At 35.9% G+C, this 26,645-nt stretch overlaps 1 pseudogene across 1 annotated transcript; it reads left to right on the top strand.

Annotated features, from left to right (window-relative positions):
* Positions 1-4,453: 4,453 nt before the first annotated feature.
* Positions 4,454-26,289, top strand: LOC143544717 (cytochrome P450 CYP82D47 pseudogene; annotated as a pseudogene). The gene is made up of 2 exons (XR_013137299.1): positions 4,454-5,436; positions 25,636-26,289. The product of XR_013137299.1 is annotated as a cytochrome P450 CYP82D47 pseudogene (transcript).
* The last annotated feature ends 356 nt before the right edge of the window (positions 26,290-26,645 follow it).

The following is a 26,645-nucleotide window of genomic DNA, read 5'->3' as shown; positions in this document are numbered from 1 at the left end:
TGAGAAGCTGGGAGTTACCGCTTGGACGTGCTCGAAACTACCCAGACGGTTGAAGGCATATCTAGTCGAAGACATTAGTAAAACAAACGTTTTTCTTTAGTATTTGATTTGGATTTGAATTTGGGCATAATTTCCCGGTTTGGGATTTGGTACTTGTTTATTTTTCCGTTGCATATCACTGTAGACTTGTTTTAATAAATTGAAATTGTTTAACTTTAATTTATGAAAAATTTTGGGTATGATGACTAGCTGTTTAACTCCCAGGTTTCGGGGGCTTACATGGGCTAAGCGAAGTTGTGATAAATTCACCTATTATGTAATAGCCGAAGATATGTATTATACAAACATATCTTCGGCCAAGGGTTTTAAGTTGTTCATTCAGTTTGCCATGAGCTTGTGAAGTGCTTTGGAGTGTATTGAAAGATGTCGGGTTGTTATTCAGTACAAGCAATCGTTGTTTTTAACCTTTGTATTCTATTGTACTTGTTTATGAGTGTGTGATATCTCCTGTAGCGATCCATTCCGGGGACCTGCATATACATACTTAACACCACCCATTTATTCCCACGACCTATTACTCAACCATTTATCCCAACTATATGCCTTACCATATACTCGTGCTTCAAGCCTGCTACGATTGCAGTGACCCAAGTACACCCGCAATACACAGAAAGGCCTAACTTGTTTCCGCCATGCAATATCCTATCCTGCATCCCTTGTCCACTTAAAGTTTATTCGTTTTCGGCATCAATATTTAGTCCCTTCATAATCATCAAACATGTCTATATTTTTTTAAAAAAAAATTCATGCATACTTTTTCACATTTATTTCTTTTATGAACACCTTATACTTATAATTTCAAATCCTCGATTATTTTTAAAAAAATAGTTATTAAGTATTTAATCAAGTTGATTTTTCCAAAAGAACTTTACGTCAATTTGAATGCTTCATTTTATTATAATTATCATTGTTATCATTACTATTGTTACTATTATTATTATTATTATTATTATTATTATTATTATTATTATTATTATTATTACTACTACTGTTATTATTATTATTATTATTATTCCAATAAAATCTTTAAAATAAAATAAAATATTTTGTTTCAAACAAGTCCTGGAGACTATTTTTCTACAACGAGTCATTTAATCTAGCGACCCTTTATTTCCAAGGGCATCGTCCAACAGAAAACCTTTTACACTAAAAGTTTTATAAAGTTTCGTAAGCATTAACGCTAACCAAGGAGTTTTTGAATATCATAAAATAAAATAAAAAAATAAAAAAAATTCCTTGAGTTATAAAAGCATTACGTTTTTGCAACCGATTTTCACAAACTAAAAGAAATCTCTCAAAAAACTTTTTTTCTATTTTTCCATGCCAATGAGTTTTGATTAAGAAATCATGGCACAAACTAAAACAAATCTCTCAAAAATCTTTTTTTCTTATTTTTCAATGCCACGGGACCACCTTCGAGAAGACAAGCATCACAAGTTATATTTTGTTTTTCTTTCCTTCTTCATATATATTTTTTTATATAATATTCTATTTGGATATAATCGAAATAATTCTATGTATCTAATTCTATCGAATGTTGTTTATGAAATTTATATTTAAGTTTGGTTATTTATTGATTGTAGAGCTATTTCTGTTAGTATTTACTCTCAAGCACAAAACACAAAAATACATGCACCATTTATAGTACATAGTTGCATTATTGAATCGGTTTACTTTTGTTATCTCAATCTAGCAGTTTATGACCGATTTCCTATAAACGTAATTGTTTAGTGGAAATTGAGACTATGAGCATGGTCGTGTACATAGTTATCTAATAGAAACCGTATTCATACATTGACTATTTATGAACGGTTATCTCCTAACGGATTCATTAACTTAAAACTAGGGCTATGTTTATAGCTGTCTAATATACGTCACATGTACATGTAGATTTTATAATTATTTTTACACGAATTGTTTTGGTTATTTTATGGTTCTCTTTTCGCTCAATGTTTTGTCGAATCATCTTGTTATTCTTGAGCTCAATGTTTCATCAATTTGAGACCAATGTTTTACTTTGATCTCGAAGTTTCAATTATTTACTTTGTTATTCTTAATCTCAATGTTTCCTTTATTCACATTGATATTTTGTTTTATTTGAAATTTTCATTTGTTTAACGTGTCATTATTGACTACAGGAACTTAATCTATTTTGATATTTTGACATTAAAAGTTTTCGTTATCTATTTTATTCTCGAACCCAACGCTTTATTGACTTGCGTGTCTATATTTTTTTAGCTCAATGTTACATCTATTTACCTGTTATTCTCGACTCCATTATTTTGTCTAATTATTGTGATGTTCATGATCTTGATGTTTTCATTCATTATTCTTATTATTTTGGTTACTCTAGAATCTCGCTTATTTCATTATAAATAACATCGTTTATTTTGTTTAAACTTCAATGGTTTCATTTACTTATTTTGACATAATATTCTCGCTTATCCTTGACCTCAAGGGTTTGTTTTATTTTGTTAATTTTGATCCTTATAGTTCATTGTTCTTGATTTTCAAGTTTTCATACGAAAATTTATTGTATTTATTGTTAATATCTTAAAACCCACACAATGGGACAGATTATGTGGACCATTTGACGATAAAGGTAATTATGGGTCGACATGTAATTATCAAAGTCCTCACATGAAAAACATAATAAGTACGGTTGTGTGCAATAACTGGGAACTTGAAATGATTTTGGAAAAGGGAAAAATGCAGTATAATAAGGTCAAGGTGGATACGTCGCTGGTACATCCTATATATAAGTGTGCCTATCATATTTCCCGTTTGTGCCGTTTTTCGGGCCATTCAAAGGTCCGCGTTATACCTTTTATTTAATTATGTATATATAAAATTGTTAAAACTTTTAACAACTCCATGTATTAGTTATTTTCTTTTAAGATTTTATTTTTATTTTAATATCGGGACGAAATTTCAAAAAGTTGTGAATCCTGTAACATTCGTTAGTTTTCAAACCCAAAAACCTGACCCGTTTTAAATTTTCGGTTTTGTTTTTATTTTTATATATATTTATAATATTGTTAATTAATCTCAAGTTTCGTTTCATGTATTTTATGTGACAGTCGTCAATTTTGAACTTACTTTTAATTCACCTTTCAATCATGTGATTCATTTATACAATTATATTTTCACCACCCTTGTAGTATTGAATGTTCATTTAAAACATTCATAATCAAAATCATCTGTTAATGTACATATCCCATGCGATTCACTTGAATTATTCTTGAACTATCATCATCATCATCATATGTTAATTAACTAATAAAAACCAATGAATGTTTTAATTAAATAAAATTGATTGAAAGAGTTAAACACTTCGAAAACCCCTTAAATCATTTTAACTTTTGTTTTAAGTTATATTAAATATGATTAATTTTCATAAGTTTTATAAAGCATAACAACTCTATAATTTCACTATAAAAGGAGGACTAATCCTCCATCATTTTAACACCTCAATACATTCTTTTCTTAAGTTTGAGAGCACTAACAAGTAGGTTTTACAATTTCATTCACTTTATAGCTTTTATTTTGGTTTTACCTTAAACGTTCATACTTGTTCATAAGTTATTCTTCATGATCATGGTATTTTTATCATAAAAATCTTATATTTTGGTTTTAAGAATCATTATGATAACATATATCCAAGATAAGCATTTTGACTTTTCTAAATCTTGCCTCAAACCTAGTTATTTTGCAAGAAAAAAAATGAATATTTATTTAAATCTTATGATCCATTGATGATCATAAACTTTTACAAGCTTTTTTTAAGTCAAATTGGAAGTAAATAATCTTAGCTTTTATGTATTAGCCGATAATAATCCCACTTTAAAAATCACTACCAACAATCCAACCTTTCAACTATTTTGTTTCAATGGTCCTCCGTTCAACTATTTTTAAAAAACACTTTAAAAATCACTACCAACGGTCCAACCTTTTAACTTTGTTGAAAATGAAATCAAAGAGCAAACCTTTTATGCACTACCACCACCGCCATCTTCTTCTTCATGATTTCTTAAATCCTTCACATTCTTTACCAGTCACATAGATAACGTCTCTGAATTTCGTATGAGCTCTCGCCAAGTCTTGGAACACCAAGAGATACACGTATTCTTACAAATTAGGGTATCCCTGGTCTGGGCCCGATACCCGACCCGAAACCAAATTGGAATGGAAATATGATCCGATCAAGAACCGAATGTTATATTGCAGGTGCAGGTTTCAGTCTTTTTTTATCCGTGTTATCGGGTTTCAGTCTCACGTCATTATGAAGGCCCAGTCATTCTATCACGACCACACAATGTTAAAGTCTTATCATGAATTGCTTAAACTGATTGTGATAATACGTGTTTTAACAACTCATATCCCTCATATTCATCATCTAAAAATTTCTGTATATCTTCCACTGTCCCAAAAGCTTGTTATATATGGATTTAATTTTATTATTAGTAATCTTTGTAGCCAGCATATTATGTTTTCTTATCTTTGGTCATCTTGGAATTAGAAATGGGGTTACTAGGAGAGTACCAGAAGCTGTTGGAGCATGGCCAATAATTGGTCACTTGCATCTTTTAGCTGGTTCCCAACCTCCTCATAAATTGTTGGGCTCTATGGCTGACAAGTTTGGACCAATTTTTACCATCAAACTTGGTGTTCACCGAGTTCTAGTTGTTAGTAATTCTGAGATGGCTAAAGAGTGTTTAACTGCCAATGATAGAGTCTTTGCTAGCCGGCCAAAATCATTAGCAAGTGAGCTGATGGGCTATAACTATGCTATGTTCGGCCTTGCACCTTATGGGCCATATTGGCGCTTGATTCGCAAGATAATTGTGATCGAATTGTTGTCGCACCATCACCTTCAAACGCTAGCACATATCCGAGTCTCTGAAGTGCTCTCATCCATAAAAGACATCTACACAACATCAACAAATAAAGGGTCTTCGGGTACGGTATTGGTTGACATGAAAGAATGGTTTGGAAATTTGGTCGTAAACATAGTTATAAGGATGATGTTTGGGAATCATTTTTCGCCTGGTGAACAAAACGGAGACCAGTTTCGGAAGGCCATTAAACGGTTGGTGGAACTGTTGGTAGCATTTGTTCCATCAGATGCCATTCCATGGTTGAGGTGGTTAGATATAGGGGGGTATGAGAAGCTGATGAAGAAGACGGCCAAAGAGATGGATGTTGTAATCAATGGATGGTTAGAAGACCACAAAAGGAAGATGAGTTCTACTTCTACACTCCAAGTAGATGAGAGTAAAGTCTTCATGGGCTGCAGTGTTATCACGTGTTAAAGAAGAAGTACAAGAGGAAGATTATGGCTTCAACACGAATGAGATTGTGAAAGCTACATGCTTGGTATGCTTTACATCACTATAAATGTCCAAAAAGAATTAAAAAAACAAATAGACACTAGCTATCAGAAAAAAAGATCAATTATCAATCAAAAACAGCAAAAACCCAACCACTAAAGGCATTCAAAAACAAACGATAAAAACATTATTATATTATCACCAACTTTTCCTTTGTCATTTTTTAATAGATTTGAATCAAAAACAAATTAAATTAGCGTGCTAACTGTGAGAATTAAGTAGTGCAATTAAATATAAAGCATAGTGTAATTATAGTATAATTACACTATGATATTATTACATAATTACAATACTTGTGTATATAATTACACTACTTGATTCGCACGGCTAGCACGTTTTTTTTAGTTTATACGTTAACTTTCTCCTTAATACATCTATGTAGTCTTGCTACCTAAAATAATAATATATGAAAACATATTTTGTATTTAAATGATGTTTTCTTGTGTTGTTGAGTTTACTTGTGTTGTTGAGTTTACATAGGGTGATTTAAAACTTCTATTTATTAATTAACCCAAACCACTTGGCTTCACCCTTGGTCTCACGCTAAGATAACATTTGGTATGTAAGAAGATATGTTTGGTATGATGTAATAAAATGGGTGATGGAATGAAATGATCGAGGGAATGGAATGGACAAGATAATTGAATGAATCATTACCATTCCATTGAGATGTTTGGTTACCATGTCGGAATGAAATAAATTATTACTTTGTGTTGTTTGGTAAGCTAGAAAAAACCAAAATAAAATAAAAATTGCGGTGAGTGGCGATGGGTGGCTGTGGTGGGCTGTGAGCAGTAATGGAGGTGGTGGTAGGGGGTGGCGATAGGCTAGAGCTAGGAGTGATGATTGGTGACGATGGGTGGATAGGTGGTAGTGGTGGGCGGGTGGTGGTAGTAGTGGGCGACGAGCAGTCGTGGTGATGGTCGGGAGCGATGGTTGGTGGTGGTGGGCGGTGTTGGTAGGTGGTGGGGGCGGGTTGATGATGGTGGTGGGTGGTTGGTTGTAGCGATGGCGGTAGGTGGTGGCGGCGTGGTGGTGAGAGGCAGGGTGTTGGAGGTGATATTGTGAAAAAGAGATGAAAAAAAAACAAGGTGATGGATGGAATGAATTTTAATATATTTAGAGTGAATGGAATGGACATGGTAATAGGTGATTCTATCCCTTGACCAACCGTTTTCATTCCCTCACAATGGTCCATTCCATTTCGTCTCTCATTCCTGCATACCAAACGCTACCTGAGAATGAGAATGAGAATGGGAACGGAATGAATTAATGTGATGGAATGAAAAAAGGGGTGTTTGCTTGGTCAATGGAATTAACCATTATACAAGGAATTTCATTCCATCAAAACCATTCCTTCTTATATTTTTTTCTCATTTCATTCATCCTTCACCCTACTATCTAGGCAGCACCACATGACAACCACCACCACAACTTGACCACCACTTTACTGCCACCATCGTTGCCACCACCGCCTCCACCACCTTCTGACCACCCACCACCACAACCACCGCCACCTGACTTCCACCCCGCTGCCGCCACCTAATTGTCTCCTCCACCACCACTATTAACGCCACTACAGCCACCATCACCACCTAACCGCTGCTACCACAACCACCACCATCGTTGTCTCTACCATTGTCACCGTCACCTGACCACCATCACCGCCATGACCATTTTTTGTTTTGTTAATTTTCTTTTTTGAGATATGCATCTTTGTCATTTGTATTTTATTCCTACGGTATTTTTTTTACTACCAAATAAAATGAAGTAATAATTTATTCCATTATCATCTTGTTCAAGTGGTTGAAAGATGAGCTCACGAAGGTGTCGATGCCAAAAACGGTCACCAGGCCTTCGTAGCTGCAATTTTGTTAGACTACAACGTAAAATTTGTAGTTAATACTATTAATAGAGAAGCTGTTTTAGAAATCTAATAATGTAAACAATCAATTTTCTATATAACTAAATTCTTAAAATTGTTTTTATTTTATACGAGTTCATGTTTACTTTATTTAATAAACCTTTAAATCTATATGATACTTCACACGTGTCAATGTCAGTCTATTCAGTTAACTATCATGTTGCACAGCCGCTACTCTCTCTCTATATATATATATATATGAGAAGAATCAAGAGAAAACTCCTCTTTAGAAAGAAAACTTACAAACTCATAAATAATTATATTTAATAAAAAATAAAAAAAATTAAATTTTTGTTTCTTCTATCCTTCTTATATTTTCTTACTATTCACCAGGAAAAAGTAAGCAAATAAATAAAAACTTGACGTAATGCACATGTGTAAGACTGTGCAATACTGTTGTATTACATATATGCATTAGTGTGTATTTGATGTGTTCAATAGTGTTTAATTGCATATATTCAATAGTGTATATTGTATATATGCAATAGTGTTGTATTATAATAAATAAATAAAAATCAATGTAATTCACATGTGCATTGGTGTTGTATTGCAAAAACGCACCGGTGTGTATTCGATGTGTGTAATAGTTTTATATTGCATATATTACAATAGTGTGTATCAAATATGTGTAATAGTTTTGTATTCTATGCAATACAACACTCTTTCATACATACAATACACACTATTACACATATGCACTACACCGACTAGATTTTTTTTTTAACAATATCAGCATATAAGAAGAATGTAGGAAAAAAAACTACAAAATATTTTTTTCTAATAAGTTAAAAGTAACTCTTTAAGAGTTTATAAAAGGAGTTTTTACTTGATTCCATCTATATACAAATATATGATTGGAATCGTGCGAGAACAATTTTGGACAAAAAAAACCTCCAAGAAGTAAAATTAAATATAAAAAAAATTATAAAGCCAAAAACAAAAGAAAAAAAAATCAAAACGTTTATCTAGCATCCCGGTTTTAAAATTTTGAAAAAATTAAAAAATAAAAAATTCTCTGTTTAGCTAATTTATACATATATGTATAATACTATAACAAAATTAAAAAAAAATTACAAAGAAAAAAAAAACTCAAAGATAAAAAAAGTAAGAAAGAAATTAACAAAATGTTTATCTAGCATCTTAGTTTCAAAAAAACAAATAAAAAAATTTTCGGTTTACACTTTTATTTATAATAGATATTTTTTTTATTTTATACGCGTATGTACATATATGTACATACACGTTATTCTTTATATAAATGTGTACAATTAAGATATATGATAATGTATATATGTGTACATTATGTAACAAGATATTAAATGATAATATACATATATGTACAAGTAAGTTTAAAAAAAACGGGATGCTAGATAAACTTTTCTATTTTTTTACATTTTTTTTGTTATATAATTTTTTTAATATTTTTTTGAAGCGGTTTTTTTAGTGGTCAAAAAAAGTTCTCAAAGTTCTTAATTTCAAAAAGTTCTTTTATGATCCTCACCCTATGTGTGTGTGTGAGAGAGAGAGAGATCCAATACAATAGTTAACATACATTACATATTCAACTACCAACACCCTTGATTTCAGAAAACACGTAGTGGTAAATTTGTAAATTCTTTAAATTTGTTTCCATCTTAATTAGCCGTTATGATCATTCAACCATCTTCACTTACTCCGTTGCAGACTCCACTTCAATTGAATTGAAAATTCGAAAATTGATTCAACTAATAAAAGTCTAAATACGTTCTAGATTTGTTCATATGATGAAATCGATGATCAAATCAATGGTTAATTGATGATTATTTGATGATTAAAAGATTATATGAAGTGATTCAGTGTTCAATTTCATGATAAAAAAAGTTTTAATTTTCATATTTGACCTTGTGACGTTTAGAGTTTTTGTTATGAGTGTTTAAAGTTTTGTTCTAAGTGTTTAAAGTTTTGTTTTGAGTGTCTTAGATTTTAGTTCTGAACGTTTAAAGTGTGTAACTCGTTTTGGCTAGAAATTCTGAGTGTCTTAGATTTTTGTTCTAAACGTCTAAAGTGTGTTCGCTTAGGTTAAAAATTTGTTCCGAGTGTCATAGATTGTAAGTCCTGAATCTGGATCACTACAATTATGATATCAACAATCTAGGTGTTGGTGCGGAATTCCAACACTAGATAATTCAAGAACACAAGTAAACATAAACATGTAGAACACAAGAATGGCTTCAAAACACACGTATTATTATACGTCGGGTGCTTAAGCACTATCAATACAGAACTCGTCTAGAACAACTCTTAGACGGCCAAAAGCACAAGTGAATGAACAACCTAGAACCCTATACAATGCATTCTATATATATAGGGTTGTGATACCACAAGCTAGCCCAACAAAGACCAAAAGCCCACCGAGATCCAAAGGGATCTCGGTTTACATACGCAGCCCAAACAAAACAAACAAACTAAGTACAAACCAAATAACTAGGCCCAACAATCTCCCCCTTGGTTTGTAGCTTGGTTCTCAATCATGCTCCATATAATCGATGTCAGCGTCTTTCAAACCACCTGCCCAAAATTTGCATCTGATAATAGAAGCCACCATGCTTGTATATTCTTTTGCAGCCGGTTCAAAAATCGGGTCGGCAATTATCTGAAATGCACTGAGTGTCTTGATGTCTTTCTCTCCTAGCTTTAGCAAATCTCTTGGATCAACAAATATGTACTGCCCTTTGCCCTTCTGCAAACGTATAACAACGGTGGCAGTTTCACTATCATACATCCAGAATCTCATGTTATCCAAAGTACCATCCGGAATAGCTTTAGGCAGAGGAATATGAGTGGCCTTCTCTGTAGCAAGCCACATAACGTGGACCATTGTCTTTCCTGTCTTTGGATCCACGACCCCCTTTGCTTTCTTCAAGAACAATTCTGCAGGTGGCATTTTCGGAAAACCTTGATCAACTTGATTTCTCAGAAAGTTCCAGAAATCTCTACCACGATAATCATTAGTTGGGTTGTGGAATGGAGAATTTATCAAATCACTGAGATCTACTTTAGTCCAAGAACCAAAGTCTTTCATCTTATTATAGTACTCAGTGGGACCGGACTTCCGTTTAACCCACCACATGTTCTTTTTAGCATCAAAACCCCATGACACAACTCCAGAACGATCTCCATATTTATCCGAAAAACCCTTTTGAAGAGTAACAACGAACCTGTCTGGGTGATCGGATGATTCAACATTCTGATTGGAGTTTTTCATCACCAGCAGCTTCTTCTGAATTCTATCCGACTTCTCTTTGGTGAGTGGAGGTTCAGATAGGTATTGTTTCAGCGTCTCAGATTCATCTATAATTTCAGCCTGACGAACAGTAGAGCTACCAATTTGATCAACGTTGGGCATCTTTGAGGTTATATCATCACTACTCTTGAATTCATCTCCAAACTTTTGAACAAGCTTTTGTTGGAGGTCTAGATAAACAGCAGTTAACTCTCCCATGTTGGATTGAAGCTCTTTGATCTTGGAGTCTTTATCAGAGTTACTGGCTTCCAGCTCTTGAATACGCACATCTATCACGACAGAATCTTGTTCAAGTTCAAAGACTCTACGTTGAAGAGCTTGCACATAAACGGGAGCATCATCAAACACCACTCCTTTGCCTTTATCTTGCAAATATCTTTCTTGCATAGCCAGAATCTGAGAAACCTTTTCGGAAACATTTGAGCTTGACTGACCCAGATTGGACGGGCCAGAAGATCCAGAAGCAACATCAGTGTATGGCATAGTAGCCTCATTAGTGGATGGAATATCTGACTCAAATTCAAATTCACGAGCAATGTCATCAAGCATCTGATCTTGAGTCAGTGGCTCTGCAGTGGATGAACATGGTTCAACTTGAGTCTCTGGAGCTTGTGACTCAGGTTGTGATTGTTGCTGTAGGCTAGTGGTTGTGATTGTTGCTGGTGTTGTGGTTGTTGTTTCAGTTTCACGAACCAGCACACCCGATCTCAGATCTTTCTTTCTGTGCTTTCGTGGAATGAGTACAGCAGCTGGTTCCTCATGGATATCAACTTCTTCATTTATAGCAACAGCTTGAGGAGGCTTCAGAGCGGTTGACTGTAATAATTCTTTGAAGGCTTCAAAATCTCTTAATTGCTCATCAGCAGAGCAGTATCCTTTTCACGGTGTTCTATCTCTTCTTCTTCATCTGAACTGATCTCGAAGGCAGCAAACCGCCTTTGAACAGGTGTCACATGTTCTTCGGCAACTTGAGCAGTAACTGGTACAGCTTCAGTCTCAGCAAATTTACCAAACTTTTCCAGAGCATTGAGGCCCTGATAGATAATCTTGGAGCCTTTCCAGGACTACTTCATTAACCCAAAGGTGTTGGGTCCCATTGACTTCATATCTAATGTATCAACAGATTTGACAAGGTCGGTGTAGTGTGAGTCAAAGATCATTTGCAGAAATCTGGGATACATGAGGAACATCTCTTTCTTCTTCCCTTTCAGATTGCTCATCATTTCATTAAAAACGAACTTGGAATAGTTGTAATTCCAATCCATGATCAGAGCAAAAATAGTAGACATCTGAGTATGACTGATCACGTCAGATCCCCCCTTTCTGACGTAAGTCCCGAATATGGATCATTACAAACGAACTTGATAGTGCTTAAGCACCCGACGTATAATAATACGTGTGTTTTGAAGCCATTCTTGTGTTCTACGTGTTTATGTTACTTGTGTTCTTGAATCATCTAGTGTTGGAATTCCGCACCAACACCTAGATTGTTGATATCATAATTGTAATGATCCATATTCGGGACTTACAATTGGTATCAGAGCAACAATAGCAGACATATGAGTATGACTGATCTCGTTAGATCCCCCCTTTATTCCTGACACGCATGTGAAGAACGTGTGTATCAAAACCTCTAGTATGGGTGAAATAGTTTCTTGATTGCTGGAGGATAAGTACCCTCATAACCCATCCTGGTAAGAATCTCAGAGATAGCAGTAGCAGAGTATTATGTCGGGTGATCAGGTTGATCACCAAACAGAAGCACATCCCTTATAATAGCCCCTGTGATGGCGACCGTCTTGTTCTGCACTTTGGAGTCTATCGACACAACTCCATCTGCTCCTCATGAATTGATTGAGGCATTATTCCAAAAATCAGTGATCATCTTTCTGCAAATGACAGGGTTTTCTCGTAATAAGTGAGAAATCCTGCAAGTGTTAAGGCCGACAATCATAGACTTGAATTCCTTGTGGGCTAGTGGTGGATCAAACAAATGTCCAACTATGTTATGTGTGTCCACAAACTTTAACGGAGCCTGATAAGCCATTAATGCACCAAACGAATCAAGTTAGTAAATACAAACTTGACTATAGTTATATTTTAAAGCAAATTAGTCAATTTTTAAAACATGAGGGGCCAATGATGACAAGATCACATTTGGTGGACCAATAGGAAAATATAATAATAGTATCACAATTGATCTCGGTCCACAATCAGTTTTCAGTCAACAAGAGATTTCAGTCAAATAAGGTTAATTCCAGCGTTTTCGGTCAACAAAGTCAACCGAGAACATGAGTTCTCAGTCAAGGCTGGGAGATCTCGGTCAACGAAAGTCAACCGAGAACTCCTTGACAGCCGGGGATAGAAAACCCTTTGGGTTTCTTCTTGGAATGTGTGTCGTCTTCTCCAAGTCACCAAAATCTCCATTAATCCTGCAACGAAACCCCTTTAACTTCCAACAATATCCAAGATCACTCATTACCTATAAAACGATTAAAAGAACACCAAATATCATAGAGTGTGATTAGCTTATGTTTGTGGGGTTTTCTCCTGAATGGTTTGAGAGAGATGAGTTTTAAAAGTGTTTTTGAATGAATGAGAACAAAATCTGGGATAAATATTATTTATACCCAAAAGAGATGGGCCGAGAACCCACAAACAAGCCCAACCCTTTGTTTCAGCCCAAAGACTTGTAATCTCATACCTGACAATCCAGTCTAAAGCCCAAAGTAATATAAACACATTGAAAACGACCCAGTTAAATCACATGTTTTGAGGAGAGTGATTTCGAGATAAAGCAAATAAAAAAACATAAAACATAAAGAAAACAAGAATAGAAAAAAAAAATACAAGAATAATCTTTTTGAGATTTTTGCAAATTGGGATCAAATTTCAATTTTGTAAAATCGCCGTCTTTTACGAAAAGATCCGAACATGAAATCATATTGTTTAAGATGTTGTCACAAGGATTCATGTTCAGCGTTATTATGACATAAAAAGACAGGTTGATAGCAGGTAAAACAAACTTAGTATGACTGTTATTGCATCAGTGATATAAATTAGGTTCAGTTCAGCATAAATCTTAGATGGATATCACTCATGGACCTGTGATGCCTCCTATCTCTTCTCAAAACGTATTTGACTTTCCCCATATCACCCCAATTTGACTTCAACACCCTAGTACTTGATCAAAAGGTTTTTATTTGAAAATTAAACAAAAATTTGAGCTTTAAGGTTGAACGTTGGACTTACAAGCCATCCGAACTTACATGCCTTTCATTCGAGACATGACATGACTTACTTTTATGCCCCCATCTCTGTAGTTCTAGTTTGACCCTTTAAGCTTTTTGAAAAACGAACTTTTAAGTACCACAATAATAATTTTTTTTTAAATAATAACTTAGAAACATAACATTTTTTGGTGATCAAGACACTAACGGGCTCGTGTATGTCTGGGTAATTGCTTTTCTGTCTATCATTCGGAGAGATGTATTTGGAGACATGCACATTTCTTCAAAATGACTCTCCACAGTAAGTTTTGCAAATTTAGTTTATATCACTTCAACTTTTACGCATCATGGAGAGCTACCATACAAATCAATGACTTTTCTAGAGCCTTCTAAGCTTAATAACTTCACCCGTTAGGCACACAGAAACAATATATCTATCATTTTCCAATGGTTGGATCAATTTTCGTTTGAAAATATTTGAAGCTTCCCAAAAGCTGTTAACTGAATAGTAATATAATTTCCTAGAAGACAGTTTGAAACTCGATCACCCCGGTCACTCTTAGGTTTCAGGTAAATGGCTAACCCGTATGTCCACAAGTGGTTCACATGACCAAACACATATGAAAATACATATCCTTCCAACTTAGAGTTACCGACATAATTTTAGGTGAAAGAATTCAAAACACAAAACATATCACAATCGCCCCAGATGCTTTCACTCTTTAGATAAATGGCTATCCTCTGTGACTCTACAAGTAGATCACCGGACCAAACATATACAAGTATATGTTCTTCAAACTTTTACCGACATAATTTTAAGCGAAAATGAAACTTTTAAATGTAAAATTTTTGTTTTTTATTTTAATTTAATTTTAATTAATTTTTTTTAATAAAATAAACAACGCGCGCACACACAATTTTTCTTTTTTTTTCTTAAATTTGTGCAAATTAATAAAATATGTACAAATTTATTCCCAAAAAGACTCAATCCTCAAAGCGAAACATTTTTAGAAAACTCACAAGCACATTAAATTTGGCTGTTCCGCCCGGTTTTGTAAATAAGTCCGCCACATTGTTATCAGTGTGGACTTGCTCAATATGAATTAATTTTCGGTTGTAACAATCACGAATAAAATGAATTTTAATATCGATGTGCTTGGTTTTGGAATGTTGAACTTGATTTTTAACAATTGCAATGGCAACATCATTATCACAAAAGATGGGAGTATCAAGAAATTCCAAACCGTAATCCAGCAGTTGATTTTGCATCCAGATAACCTGAGAGCAGCAGGCTGATGCAGCAACATACTCCGCTTCGGCGGTCGAGGTGGACACCGTCTGTTGTTTCTTACACTGCCATGAAATGAGACGATCTCCTAAGAACTGGCATCCGGCAGATGTAGATTTCTTGTCAATGTCATCTCCACCATAATTGCTATCAGCAAAAGCATAAAGATCAAGTTCTGATTGTTTGGGATACCAAAGACCTAACTTCGGTTGTCCCTTCAGATATCTAAAAATACGTTTGACAGCAATTAAATGAGAGAGTTTAGGATTAGCCTGGAAACGAGCACACTGACAGACTGCAAACATGATATCGGGTCGTCTGGCGGTGAGGTACATTAGAGACCCGATCATTGATCGATAGTATGTTTGATCTACGGGACTCCCTTCCGGATCAGATGACAGTAAAGGCCTTTCCGCCATGGGAGTGTTAGCACTCTTGGAGTCTTGAAACTCAAACTTTGAGAGCATATCCTCAACATACTTCCCTTGATGCAGTAAAATTCCTGCCGAGCTTTGGCGAACCTGTAATCCCAGAAATGTTGTCATTTCACCCAGCGAACTCATCTTAAATCGTTTCTTTATTACTTCTTCAAACTCCGCGCACAACTCAGCACTGGTGGATCCGAAGATAATGTCGTCTACATAGATCTGGACTAAGATCAAATCTTTTCCGACAGTTTTGCGGAACAGGGTTTGATCAATGGTTCCTCGCTTGTAGCCATGATCTAGAAGATGTGTTGTCAATGTAGCATACCATGCTCAAGGAGCCTGACGAAGCCCATACAATGCCTTGTCTAACTTGTAAACATGATTTGGCTTCTTGGAATCAATAAAACCCGGTGGCTGTTCCACATATATCTCTTCCTTGACCTCGCCATACAAAAATGCAGTCTTAACGTCCAGTTGATACACTGTGAACCCCATAAATGAAACGTAGGCCAGAAAAATTCTGATGACTTCAAGTCTAGCCACTGGAGCATAAACCTCAGTGTAATCCAACCCTTCAACTTGACGAAACCCACGAACTACCAATCGAGCCTTGTTTCGAACAATAACCCCGGTGTCATCTTGCTTGTTTCGGAACACCCATCTCGTATCAAGTGCTTTCTTTCCCTCCGGTAACTCAACCAATCTCCAAACTGTCAACTTGTCAAACTGATTTAACTCTTCATGCATAACGTATACCTAACTAGGTTCCTGGAGGGCCATGTCTACTGTCATTGGCTCTATCTGAGATATGAAACAGGAAAACAAACAACTGTTTATATTTCCAGTCTGACTTCTGGTGGACACACCCGTTTCAAGAGGACCTATGACGTTCTCAATTGGATGATCTTTCTGAATTCTTGAAGGAAGTAATTGATCGAAAGCATCACTGGTAGAATTCAAGTTTGACAAATTCACGTCAATGTCAGCAAGGGGGTTCTTCCATCCGAAGGTCGCTGTACTATGTGAGTATGAAGTGCTGGCGACATATTCATTTGGAATGTCATCGGGAAATAGTGTGCTCCCGAAAATATGATGAATAGGACTCTCCCCCTCAACTGTCGCGGTATCATCAGACGGACTTTGCGAATATTCATTTTCTGGAACTTTTTTCGGCTGAGAGACGGATGCGGGTTTGTGGTCATTAACTGGTTCTGGGACATCATCATCTAGAAGTGGAGAGATGTGGGATACTGCATGTGAGTCATCTTTCTCAGCATCCACTGTAGTGCTGCCAGAAGGTTCTGTGTTGATGACGGGAAGCACATTGAACGGTTTGAAGAGTTCATTATAATCGAATAACCAGTCCGGACCAACACGAGCATCATTCTCGTTTTCTTCCAACCAACGAACATCATAAGATTCTAGAATCTGTTTGGTAGACTTGTTGTAGACCCTGTAAGCAGTATGGCCCGCATAACTAACAAAGTAGCAATCATCAGCTTTGGCCCCAAATTTTAGAGTAGACTCGAGGTTCAGTAGAGTGCATGGGCAACCAAAAGCCTTGAAATGCACGACAGTAGGCTTATGTCCAAAGACAATTTCATAAGGAGTCTTCATTTGTGATTTGTTGATTATCACCCGATTTTGAACATAACAGGCCGTATTAATTGCTTATGCCCAGAAAAATAACGGCAGCTTAGAATCACACAACCTCGTCCTTGCAGCTTCAATAAGAGTTCGGTTTCTTCTTTCAGCCACACCATTTTGTTGTGGTGTCCGTGCTGAACTATATTGACGAAGCACTCCCCTCTCTGAACAGAAATAATTTAATGATGCATTCTTGAATTCTGTACCATTATCACAACGTATTCCCTTCAGCTTCAAGTTCAGTTGGTTCTCCATGAGCACTATAAACCTTTTTATCAAATCTGCAATTTCACTCTTATTCGACAAGAAAAACACCCAAGTAAAACGTGAGTAGTCATCAGTAATAACAAGACAACAAGAGCTGCGTGAAAGACTCAAAACATGCACTGGACCAAAGAGATCCATATGTAGCAATTGAAAAACTGATGAGATGGTGTTGATCAATTTTGGTTTATGAGTTTTTCAATGATATTTACCCAAGGCACAAGTCACGCATTTTTCAATAGTAACAAAATCTTTAATGGGTAAGCCACGAACCAAATCATTTTTAGCAAGATGATTTAAATTTTTCGTATTAGCATGACCAAGACGACGATGCCAAAGCATAGCATTATGTTCCGACACTTTCGAAAACAAGCATGTTATTTCATTAGGAACATTTTTGTTCATGTCGATCACATAAGCATTATCTTTTCGTTGTGATCGAACAAGAATCCAGTTTTCTGGTATAATGATACCAGGTTTTAAAATCAAACATTCTTTCTTAGTAAAGTGAGTTGAAAACCCTTTATCACAGATTTGTGACATGCTAAGCAGACTGTGCTTCAATTCAGGAATGAAATTAACATTTTCAAATTTTAGAACACTGTTACTTACAGTACCCTTTTGTGTGATCTTTCCCTTTTCTCCTCCCGAGGAAGGACACATACCCACCGTTAAAAGTTTGAATGTCGTGTAGTTGGGAAATGTCTCATGTCATGTGCCTGGAACAGCCACTATCAACATACCAAGGTCTGATGATATTCCTCCATAGCTGTCCCTGCACAAAGCGCGGGATTAGTTAGATTTTGGTACCCAGTCCATAGTTACACTAGGTGACCCTGATACGTTTAAAGTTATCACGGGTTGCCATGACATGTCCTTTTGATCATCAAACAGAATTTAAAACATGCAGTTTTAAAGGAACATCAGAAACAATGTCATTATTAAATTCAAAACAAGGGTCGTCAACCTCATCAGTCCATTCCCTCACAGTTACTTTTTATGCACAAGAAGTAAACACGTTAGAATCGTTCACTCTTGAAGTGGACGCACTTGCATTCACAGAATTAGCTTCATCATTTGTATCTAGTTTGTTGTACTTCAAGCCTTTTACCTTTTCTTCTTGTTCTTTGGTAACAGGAGTGCTAACGTAATTGTGATTGTAAGGTGGTGGAACACTACTATAACCTATGCCTTCACCTTCGTTTTCTTTCCACCACAATTGATTTTCAATCATTGAGTCAACTATTCTACTGGAACCCTAGAATTTTTTAAAATCTAATTTAGCTCTTTCAAATTTACTAGCTAGATTCAAATTTCCAATTTAGAGGCTTCCAGCTTAGCAATTAATTCAACAATTTCCTGTTTGGCATCTAGGTAATGACAGCATTTTAGACTAAATTCAAACTTCAGCTTATTTGCTTCTATTTTATCTAGAAAACCTTTTTCGTTTTTCTTGAGTTTAAAGTTTTCAGATTTAACTCTTTCCATGTCTCTAATTAAGTTATCATTGTGGAGCCTATATAATTCTATCTTATCCACACAATCTTGAGAACATGGTTGAAAACTTACCTTAGATGAGTCGGAAGAAGTGAACGCCATATATGCAAACTGAAGTTCCTTGATTTGCTCCTCAACAGCGTTTTCCTCTTCAATGTCTTCAACATTTGCAAAATTTGCGGTCTGATTTCCAATGTTGAGAGCAGCCATCTGATCCTCCCAAGAGAACTGTTGAGCAACCAATCCCCTTTCACCATTTCCCGAACTAGCACCAACATCTCCCCTAGCATTACCCACTGGAACCAGCGCCCTTTCAGTGTTTCCTTCCTTCGCTGGGTTAGTACATTCACGAGCAAAATGACCCGGCTCGTGACAGTTATAGCATCTCAGAGTGTTCTTGTTAAAACCCACTTTCTGATTATTAGGCATGTTCCAGTTGTTTCTACCAGTCCTCTTAGTGAATTTCTTGGCACGAAATATCGCCATGGCGATTTGCCAAGAGATATCCATTTCTTCAACATCATCAGGGTGAATCTGATCGAGTTCAGCAGCCACAACAGGTTGAACCAAGTCTCCAGCTAGAAAAGCATTATAGCAGTTCATGAATCCTACCATTAGAGCTATGTTCTCCTAAGTCTCTTTTGGAATGGAGGGAATCTAACTTGAGTTCTGACCTTAAGCAGTGCCAGCAGATGAAGGTTGAGCTGATGAAGATTGAGCAGACTTGGTGAAGAAAACTGGAGCTGGTTGAGGCGGAGTAGAGGATGACTGGCCTTGAGTGGACTTAAACATCTGAAATTTTCCTTGGGTTGGAAGTTGCTAAGTGGCCTTGAACATAGAGAAACTATCTTGAGAAATAAGAGCATTGTTGGAAGCAACGTTGTACCCAGCTGCACTGTAAGAATTCGCATGGTTTATTGCACGTTGCTTGTCGTCCATATCACATGCCTTGATAGAAGCCATCATCTCAGAGATAGACATTCTATAGAGATCTTTAGTCTTCTTGATAACAGCAACATTCATATCCCAATTCTTTGGCAATGAGTTCACCAGTTTGTTGTTTATCTCTGAAGTTGCTAGATAAATACTTGCAGATCTCATTTCAGTCACTAGAGATATGAACCTTTGGAGTTGAGTTTCCAACGACTCCCCCATAACATGGTTAAACATGTTGAAATTTTGTCGCAGTAAGTCTTGGCGACTCCTTTTCATGTCTTCGTTTCCTTCATACACCTCAATTAATGTCTCCCATAGTTCCTTAGCATATTGAAGTTCTCTAAAACCAAGGGCGATCTCAGGTGAAAGTGCCATAGTTAGAGTTGAAAGTGCCTTATCATCATCCTCAATTTTAGCAAAATCATCATCATCATACAAGGCAACAGGCTTCACAAGAATTTCAGTCGAGTTTTCACGTTGATAGGTAATTCTTTGAGGCCCCCTAAGAATACTTCTCCAAACTTTGGGATCCTTCATCTTAACGTACTTCTCAAAACGAAATTTCCATTCACTAAACCCCTCATGAGACAAAAGACGGGGTATTCGAGTGGTAGTCACCATTATAGAGTCGAGTTCTTGTTGGAGTGAAGAGTTGGTTGAGACATTGTTGTTCGTTAACTGATCCATTTTAAATTAGTTTAAGATTAATTTAAGTCCAGGAAAGTTTTATAATCCAAGTATCAGGCCCAAATCAAACTAATCAAACCCAAACAGAGTCTACAGTTTACTGAGCCGAGAACCAAAAGTTGACCGAGAACTAATGGCAGCCGAGAAAAAATGCCGAGAACTACAAAAATTGACCGAAAACCCAAAGTCAACCGAGAACTGCCTTAGCCGAAAACTGGTAATAGCCGAGAACCAATTGTGGCCGAGAACCGAGTGTAACCAAGAACTGATTGTGGTCGAACACTAGATGTAGCCGAGAACTGATTGTGGCCGAACACTAGATGTAGCCGAGAACACAGATTCGTCCGAGAACCAACAAATTTCACCGAGAACGACCAAATGATGGCCGAAAACAATGAAAATTGTCCGAGAACTTCCAGAAAACTCAAAGATGCTTTGACCAGATAATTTTGGTAATAAATTAAATCCCGAAATCTCTGGGATTTGAATTTTAACCAAGATTAGGTCAATCTTCAACCCAAAAAAAACTCTTTCCTTCTTCGACGAGAGTATCACCGGAAAATCAAACACAACCACCAAATATCAAAATCTTGAATCCTTGATATCACAATAACGAGCCTGAATAGGTCTAACGCTTTGATACAATTATGATATCAACAATCTAGGTGTTGGTGCGGAATTCCAACACTAGATGATTCAAGAACACAAGTAAACATAAAAACGTAGAACACAAGAATGGCTTCAATACACACGTATTATTATACGTCGGGTGCTTAAACACTATCAATACAAAACTCGTCTAGAACAACTCTTAGACGGCCAAAAGCACAAGTGAATGAACAACCTAGAACCCTATACAATGCATTCTATATATATAGGGTTGTGATACCACAAGCTAGCCCAACAAAGACCAAAAGCCCACTGAGATCCAAAGGGATCTCGGTTTACATACGCAGTCCAAACAAAACAAACAAACTAAGTACAAATCAAATAAAAAAAATTGTGTGTGTGCGCGTTGTTTATTTTATTAAAAAAATAATTAAAATTAAATTAAAATAAAAAACAAAAATTTTACATTTAAAAGTTTCATTTTCTCTTAAAATTATGTCGGTTACTTAAGTTTGAAGAACATATACTTGTCTATGTTTGGTCCGGTGATCTACTTGTAGAGTCACAGAGGATAGACATTTATCTAAAGACTGAAAGCATCTGGGGCGATTGTGATATGTTTTGTATTTTGAATTCTTTCACTTAAAATTATGTCGGTAACTCTAAGTTGGAAGGATATGTATTTTCATATATGTTTGGTCATGTGAACCACTTGTGGACATACGGGGTAGCCATTTACCTGAAACCTAAGAGTGACCGGGGTGATCGAGTTTCAAACTGTCTTCTGGGAAATTATATTACTATTCAGTTAACAGCTTTTGGGAAGCTTCAAATATTTTCAAACGAAAATTGATCCAACCTTTGGAAAATGATAGATATATTGTTTTTGTGTGTCTAACGGGTGAAGTTATTAAGCTTAAAAGGCTCTAGAAAAGTCATTGATTTGTATGGTAGCTTTCCATGATGCGTAAAAGTTGAAGTGATATAAACTAAATTTGCTAAACTTACTGTGGAGAGTCATTTTGAAGAAATGTGCATGTCTCCATATACATCTCTCCGAATGATAGACAGAAAAGCAATTACCCTGACATACACGAGCCCGTTAGTGTCTTGATCACCAAAAAAATGTTATGTTTCTAAGTTATTGTTTAAAAAAAAATATTATTGTGGTACTTAAAAGTTCGTTTTTCAAAAATCTTAAAGGGTCAAACTAGAACTACAGAGATGGGGGCATAAAAGTAAGTCCTGTCATGTCTCGAATGAAAGGCATGTAAGTTCGGATGGTTTGTAAGTCCAACGTTCAACCTTAAAGCTCAAATTTTTGTTTAATTTTCAAATAAAAACCTTTTGATCAAGTACTAGGGTGTTGAAGTCAAATTGGGGTGATCTGGGGAAAGTCAAATACGTTTTGAGAAGAGGTAGGAGGCATCACAGGTCCATGAGTGATATCCATCTAAGATTTATGCCGAACTGAACCTAATTCATATCACTGATGCAATGAAAGTCATGCTAAGTTTTTTTTACCTGCTATCACCTGTCTTTTTATGTCATAATAACGCTGAACATGAATCCTTGTGACAGCATCTTAAACAATATGATTTCATCTTCGGATCTTTTTGTAAAAGACGGCGATTTTACAAAATTGAAATTTGATCCCAATTTGCAAAAATCTCAAAAAGATTATTCTTGTATTTTATTTTTTTTCTATTCTTGTTTTCTTTATGTTTTATGTTTTTTTATTTGCTTTATCTCGAAATCACTCTCCTCAAAACATGTGATTTAACTGGGTCGTTTTCAATGTGTTTATATTACTTTGGGCTTTAGACTGGATTGTCAGGTATGAGATTACAAGTCTTTGGGCTGAAACAAAGGGTTGGGCTTGTTTGTGGGTTCTCGGCCCATCTCTTTTAGGTATAAATAATATTTATCCCAGATTTTGTTCTCATTCATTCAAAAACACTTTCAAAACTCATCTCTCTCAAACCATTCAGCCGAAAACCCCACAAACATAAGCTAATCACACTCTATTGTATTTGGTGTTCTTTTGATCGTGTTACAGGTAATGAGTGATCTTGGAGATTGTTGGAAGTTAAAGGGGTTTCGTTGCAGGATTAATGGAGATTTCGGTGACTTGGAGAAGACGACACACATTCCAAGAAGAAACCCAAAGGGTTTTCTGTCCCCGGCTGTCAAGGAGTTCTCGGTTGACTTTCGTTGACCGAGATCTCCCAGCCTTGACCAAGAACTCATGTTCTCGGTTGACTTTCGTTGACCGAAAACGCTGGAATTAACCTTATTTGACTGAAATCTCTTGTTGATAGAAAACTGATTGTGGACCGAGATCAATTGTGATACTATTATTATATTTTCCTATTGGTTCACCAAATGTGATCTTGTCATCATTGGCCCCTCATGTCTTAAAAATTAACTAATATGCTTTAAAATATAACTATAGTCAAGTTTGTATTTACTAACTTGATTCGTTTGATGCATTAATGGCTTATCAGGCTCCGTTGAACTTTGTGGACACACATAACATAGTTGGACATTTGTTTGATCCATCACTGGCCCACAATGAATTCAAGTCTATGATTGTCGGCCTCAACACTTGCAGGATTTCTCACGCATGACGAGAAAACCCTATCATTTGCAGAAAGATGATCACTGATTTTTGGAATAATGCCTCAATCAATTCATGAGGAGCAGATGGAGTTGTGTCGATAGACTCCAAAGTGCAGAACAAGCCGGTCGTCATCACAGAGGCTATTATAAGGGATGTGCTTCTGTTTGGTGATCAACCTGATCACCCGACAGAATACTCTGCTACTGCTGTCTCTGAGATTCTTACCAGGATGGGTTATGAGGGTACTTATCCTCCAGCAATCAAGAAACTAGTTCACCCATACTGGAGGTTTTTGATACAAACGTTCTTCACATGCGTGTCAGGAATAAAGGGGGGATCTAACGAGATCAGTCATACTCATATGTCTGCTATTGTTGCTCTGATACCAATTGTAAGTCCCGAATATGGATCATTACAATTATGATATCAACAATCTAGGTGTTGGTGCGGAATTCCAACACTAGATGATTCAAGAACACAAGTAACATAAACACGTAGAACACAAGAATGGCTTCAAAACACACGTATTATTATACGTCGGGTGCTTAAGCACTATCAATACAAAACTCGTCTAGAACAACTCTTAGACGGCCAAAAGCACAAGTGAATAAACAACCTAGAACCCTATACAATGCATTCTATATTTATAGGGTTGTGATACCACAAGCTAGCTCAACAAAGACCAAAATCCCACCGAGATTCAAAGGGATCTCGGTTTACATACGCAGCCCAAACAAAACAAACAAACTAAGTACAAACCAAATAACTAGGCCCAACATAGATTTTTGTTTTGAACTTTTAAAGTGTGTAATTTGTTTCGTTCAGAAATTCGTTTTGAGTTACTTAGATTTTTGTAAAGAGTGCTTAAAGTTTTTTTTTTCTAAGTGTTCAAAGTTGTGTTCTATTTGTTTAAAGTTTTGTCTGAGTGTTTAAATATAAAGTCTATTTTTGTCTGAGTGTTTAAATATACAGTGTATATTTTGTTCTGAGTGTCTAAATGGACATGAGTTTTGCTCTGAATGTTTAAACGCGATATTCTAAACCCTGATCAGAGCTTACTGAGTGTATTATTCTGTAATTTCATAATCGGTTGATGATTTTACGCTCTCCTACACATCAATTTGATGATTAAGTCATCACTTTTTGATCAATTTGAGGATTCTTGATATTCAACAACGTTGTATTTTGATGTTGGTTTAGACTTTTGAGATTTCATACTTTAAGCTGTGATTAGGGTTTAGAAATTGGAAGAGATAGAGCGTGGAGTTCAGAATTTAGATTAGAAACGATTTGTAATCGATGAATTTGATCACGAACTAGTTTTGTGTTATTTACGAACTGCCACCGCGTGTTTTGTAATATAACGCTATGGAAGTTCGCTTACGTAATGTACGATAAAACATTATTGTACAATAATATATATTATATGTGTGTATGTATGTATGTATCACTAGGGTATCTATTCTTCATGAGAAAACTAGAGAACTCCATATTACATATATTGAATATGTATGTACTGCATATATATAATATACACTTCATATATCTATCATAGAGTTCTTTAGTTCTCACATGAAAAAGAGTTCTTTCACAGTCTCTCCACACATACACAATTGGACGGTAATAGTTAAGTGGTGGAAACTAACTACCATTTTTAACATAAATTGTCTAGATTAACAATGTGTGTTTTAACATAAACTGTGTCACTCTAAGTAGGTAAATTATGTTGCACTTCTGTGAATTTTTCATACTTTTTTTGCTTTTAATAGGCAATATATTTGGCAGCTACAGACACGACCATGGTTACTCTAACATGGGCTTTAGCTTTACTAGTTAACAATCCTCTAGCCTTAAGAAAGGCCCAACAGGAGCTAGAAAACCATGTTGGAAAAGATAGAAAAGTTGAAGAATCAGACATTAACAACTTGGTCTATCTTCAAGCCACTATCAAAGAGACGATGCGTCTTTATCCCGCTGCGCCACTTTCGATTCCTCATGAGTCCATAGAAGACTGCATTGTAGGTGGTTACACCATCCCTAAAGGCACTCGCCTTTTCATAAATGTTTGGAAGATTCATCACGATCCACAAATATGGATTGATCCATTTGAGTTCCGGCCTGAGAGGTTTTTAGCAGGCGAAAAAGAAATCGATGTGAAGGGTCGGCATTTCGAGTTGATCCCATTTGGAAGTGGTAGAAGAATATGCCCGGTGATGCCGTTTGCTATGGTAGCTATACAGTACATACTAGCTAGCATAATACATGCATTTGAGTTCCAAAGTCCATCTAATGAACAACTTGACATGACAGAAGGTCCAGGGATAGTTACTCAAAAAGTTTCTCCACTTGAGATTCTTGTTGCACCTCGATTATTGCCTGATATGTGTGAATCAATGGCGGATCTAGAGAGAGAAAGAAGCTAAGAATTAGGTCAAACAACTGAACGATATCTCATTAACTAACTAACTGACTGTTAAGTACAACGACGACTAACTAACAACACTTTTACAGAATTACAAATTCAGCCCTTATACTTCTACAAAATACCAACAAGACCCCTCTGACTTATTGACTTTATTAACAACCATACAATGCCTCTCCCTTCAAAGCATTTTGACCCCAAAATTAGACTCCAAAATTGAAATCTGGAAAGCGCGCCTGAAGATATTCAACATTCTCCCAAGTTGCCTCTGAAACAGGCACATCTTTCCATTTGATTAAAACTTCCACAGCAACATGATTGCCTCTCTTGACCATTTTCTTGTCAATTACTGCAGTT

The sequence above is a fragment of the Bidens hawaiensis genome, unplaced genomic scaffold (genome assembly GCF_021521415.1).
Source record: "Bidens hawaiensis isolate Kalapana, Puna unplaced genomic scaffold, B.hawaiensis_p1.1 tig00000904_1, whole genome shotgun sequence".
Lineage (NCBI taxonomy): Eukaryota > Viridiplantae > Streptophyta > Magnoliopsida > Asterales > Asteraceae > Bidens > Bidens hawaiensis.
Note: the sequence above shows the minus strand (reverse complement) of the source record. Positions and strands in the feature narration are given on the sequence as shown.